Source organism: Nanorana parkeri, unplaced genomic scaffold, assembly GCF_000935625.1.
Source record: "Nanorana parkeri isolate BGI_ZX_2015 unplaced genomic scaffold, ASM93562v1 scaffold779, whole genome shotgun sequence".
NCBI lineage: Eukaryota > Metazoa > Chordata > Amphibia > Anura > Dicroglossidae > Nanorana > Nanorana parkeri.
Genome location: NW_017307047.1, coordinates 171,472 through 176,069, shown reverse-complemented (window position 1 = coordinate 176,069; position 4,598 = coordinate 171,472). Strand labels below are relative to the sequence as shown.

General features: G+C 44.0%; 1 long non-coding RNA gene across 1 annotated transcript; it reads right to left on the bottom strand.

Moving 5' to 3' along the window:
* Positions 1 to 2,395: 2,395 nt before the first annotated feature.
* Positions 2,396 to 3,965, bottom strand: LOC108793745. Its single transcript, XR_001941666.1, has 3 exons — positions 3,932 to 3,965; positions 2,572 to 2,660; positions 2,396 to 2,452 (listed from the first exon to the last, which is right to left on the bottom strand). It is a non-coding gene; the product is annotated as an uncharacterized LOC108793745 (long non-coding RNA).
* Positions 3,966 to 4,598: the final 633 nt, after the last annotated feature.

The following is a 4,598-nucleotide window of genomic DNA, read 5'->3' as shown; positions in this document are numbered from 1 at the left end:
GGGGATATTGAGTCTCAGACTTCATCTTGTTTAAATGAAGTTATTTAGACAGTCTGCCTTTTTTATGTTAAAAAAGCATCTAAGACCCGATTCACACTGAGCGCTTCCGCTCAAAAATCACGCAAATATGAAGCTCAGTGTAGCTCTTCCAATGCATTTCAATGGAGATGTTCAGATCCTGCAGCTCAATGTCGCCTGTAGCTTGTAGCTGAAGCTTGCCGCTCCAACACGAGCTATTTTTCGGCCCCCAATAGACTTAGGCCCCATTCACACTGCGCGATTCGCAAATCGCGTGTTTGTCGCGCGATTTGCATTTTGCGCGATATCGCGCGATATGACGCACGATATCGAGCAAGCTTGAATTGCGGCTAAATCCGCTCCAAAAAGGGTCCTGCTGTAGCGACCCGCGACAGCAGGACCCTTTGCCCCATTGAGAAGCATTGGAGAGCCATATCGCGCGGTAAATTGCCGCGATATCGCGGGACTTACCGTGCGATAAATCGCTAAGTGTGAACGGGGCCTTTGATAGACTGCTGAAAGAAGCGCAACAAAATATGCAATGTAGCTCAATGTCGCTCAAATTTGCCCCGTTCAAAACAGCGCTGATAAAGCTTGTAGCACAATGTGATTGGAGTCTAAAAGAGTCTTGACCTGCTACCAACTGTAGTACCATAAAAGTACCACAAGATGGCGGAAGAACTCCTTATTGTGGTAAAGGAAACACTTTTAAAGGAAAAATGTAATCAACATGAAAAAACGAGGGAACTTGCTAAAACAAAAAGGAACCATAATTTTAACAGTTTGCGTTAACATCTTAGAGATGTGGATTCTCTGCATAGTCTGTAATACCTTTCTAAGCTTACAGCAAGTCTACCAGACAAGGACTGTCTGATTGAAAACAAAGGAGATTCTGCAGTGGCTGTATCCAGAGACCATGTGATCTTTGCCTAGGCACATGAGAGAGCTCAGGTACAGCATGTTTTTTCATTTTAAACATAAAAGACTTATATGAAATACCTCCCCCATCCTGCTGTGGGATACACTGAATTCTCTATGCATGCATGTTTGGCTCTTTTGCTAAGTGTAGTGCAATGCAATTGAATAGGAACATGTCTTTCCAGTGGCATGCGCTATGCTCACCAAGCCAGGCTGAGTGGAACTAGATACAGGAAAAGCTTTGCAGGCCTCTTAAAAGGCTGCCTATATCAACCATACACTAGTCAGCCATAACATTATAACCATTGACAGGTGAAGTGAATAACATTGATTATCTCATTACAATGGCACCTGGAAGTGGCCAGCAAGTGAACATTTTGAGGGTTAAGGTGCCCACACACTGCACGATTCTCGTACGAGAATCGCGGGAAATCCCGCGATAGTGCGAGAATCGTGTAGTGTATGGAAGGCGTGCGACCGTTTCTACTGTACGGTCGCACGTCTTCCGTCGAACCAGCAGGCTAGAAAACCCGCCGGTAATCGTACGATTCTCGGCGAGTTAGTGGCCTGCTGGTTCGACAACTGCCGAATGGGCCGGTGTGCGCACGCGCACACAGCCCGTTTGCAGTCATCTTAAGCCCGCCCCTCATTGCAGTCATCATAAGCTCGCCCCTCAGGGGGGCGGGCTTGCGATGATCGAGAGTACGATCTGCCTGTCCAAGATGGGCAGATCGTACGTTTTTTTAAGTACTTTACAACCATCGCAAGACTAAGGTCTTGCGATGGTTGTACAGTGTATGGCCACCTTTATTCACAAAGCTGCCGAAGGCAGCCGAGTGAATAACCCATCCGAAGTGAAGTGAGCCGAACAATTCAGGCTTGTACAGCTGATTTCAGCCGTACATCGGCTTGCTCCGGCTGAGCATGTTCGGTTCAGCCGAACATGCTCAGCATGTTCAACTGAGCCGAAGTAAAGAAGAAGTTCGCCTCAGGTGATCCAACATCTGGATCGGCTGAGCCAAACCTCCAGCAGGCTACTCGCTGCCGTTCGGCCTATTCTCATAGGGGCCGTGGGTGAATAGCCGAATGCCGCCGAGCACCATTCGGTTTGGCTATTCTGCTCGGTACCTCCGTGGTACCGAGCAGAATAGAAATTCAGTGACAAAGGTAAACAAAAAGGTTGCAACTTACAGGACTTAAAGGATCTGCTACTAACGGCTTGGTGCCAGATACTACAGCATACCTTCAGAGGTCTAGTGGAGTCCATGCCTGGATGGGTCAGGGCTGTTTTGGTGGCAAAAGTGGGGCCTACTCAATATTAGGCGGGTGGTCATAATGATATAGCTGATCAGTGTATATCGCTTTCAATAAATAGTAGAGTAATGCCCCGTGTGGCTATTACAGGTATAAGTATACTTACTGTATAGAGCAGAGACTTTCAGCTTGTTATTTGGTCTCAGCTGTAGGATTACACTGTCAGGCTGAGTCTGAGTAAATGTCATTATGTTAGTGATTCCTAAAACAGAGGAGAAGCAGAGGAGTTATAATCTGAGCACACTGCAGCCGTTCTCACATCACTTTCAGCTACAGATGACACATCTAATGCTCACTATGGCAGGCATAGCCTTGTCTCACCTTTGACCGTTTCATAGTGGTAAGCCAGGCTTCCCTCCTCAAATTGAATTCTTGATAACCCAACAATCCCACCATCAAAATGAGTCATGCTGCAATTATGAAAGCAAATATTAAAAACATTCCTGGCTTTATCTATAAAAAGTTGAACGAAGACTTTAACCAATCCCAGACTTGCACAAAACTCGGCAACTTCCATTTGGAAACTTGGATCTCCTACAGGATTGTTTATAGTGTGTAGTCGTTGCACCCAACATGCAGCCAACATGTGTCCTTTTGGCACCTATTGTGTAACTCCTAGAGCCCCTGCTGACAGAAGTGTGTGCTTTTCATACCTAGGTTCTTACTCAGGCCGACAAAGGAAAAATATTCTTTAGACTGGATTCTGGTACTTAAAGTGGACCGTTACCTCCTTTTACTAAAAATCACATCAGCATAAAGCTCTGCTTACTGATATGACATCAGCGTACATTCATCAGTTAAAAAAAACTATGACCCAACCTTTTTTTCCCCATAGTTCTCTTAAGAATCACAGGAGGACATATACTATGTTTAAAAACTAAGAACCAGCACACGATGATCTTCCAAAGAAAATCAAGCTCTAGTCCACATGCATCTATAGAAAAAACAACCACTGACGCGTTTCTGCCATACTTGGTCTTAGTCATAGCTATGACTAAGGCCGAGTAAGGCAGCAATGCATCAGCCGTTGTTTTTTGTATAGATGCATGTGGAATAAAGTTTGATTTTCTTTGGAAGATTAAAGTATGTGATGGACTCAAGATGTAGATCCTGGATATAGCAACCTTCGGCTTTACACAGTTAAACAGAGTCACAGCGGCTATAACCTGCCAGCAGTCTGTTTCCAGGGGCCCGCTGCTAGTGATGTAGAGGATATGTTATTGGCAGCAAAAGGGTTAAAGCACATGCACCTGGAACAATCACTTGCAGTGAATAGTGAATGTTTGGTGAATATCAGATTACCTGCTTTATAAATAGGCACCTAAGGGTTGATAAAGGGCCACGCAGTTGTTTTTAAAGTGTTTTCTTTATTTACACCTAAGAATAATTCAAAAATGAAAGATACAATAGTAGCTTTCATTCATTAATAGATGCAGAGCAGGAAACTGATAGCTCAGTCCTGCAGATTACACAGGGAGCTCTGTGACAGCCGGGTACGGAGAGCACCGGATACAGAGCAGATGGCTGTCGCGCTGGTGCTGTGAATTGTTCATAAATAGACCCGATTTTTATTGCATAAAGAAAGATAAGTCAAAATTCACTTTGCAAAGGGAACATGCTCTATGCCTTTAGAAAACCAAAATGTGTTCTTTGTGTGCAGAATGCGAGTGTGTGAACTTACGGACTGAGGAATCCCCAAAAACGAGCTTCTTTCTCGGACACTCTTATGTTTGAGTAAGAGTGTGTTAACTTAGGTAGGTCAGATGCACCTATGACTGCCTTCAGGTTCCACAGTCCATTCAGCTGTTGGGAAATGATGGAGGAATATTACAGGAACAAGACAAAACAAGTTATCTTATGTACAGTATATAAGGTATATTGCACAATCTAGTCAGAATTGTCTGCAAATGTACAGGGGTTTAACTGATCTTAGGGGTATCTAAAGCCAAAATCTTTTTTTCTCTTGTTTTGGATAGGAGTTAGGTTCCTGGACAGTTTGGCGTATCTTGGTCAATGTTCACAAACTCTATTGAAGTCTAAGGCCCCTATCACACTATCATGTGCGCTATCCATCGGCTGGTTTATCTATCGCTTTATATTATTGGTGTACCCAAACCTCAACCCTTGTTTTGAATGGAAAGGTGAGAGGTTAGATCCTCCATCAGGTTTTTGTTGGGTCCCCATTGACATCAGGATTGAAAGTTGAATGAAATACAAAATTTTGAGTTCCCGTCTGAACAGCAATAGCGAGAAAATCTTCCACTTGTTTACGTGACAATCATCTGTTAGGGGATTGACACTGGATATAGTCTGGATATATTTCCAATTATTTCCTCATGTGTCTCCAG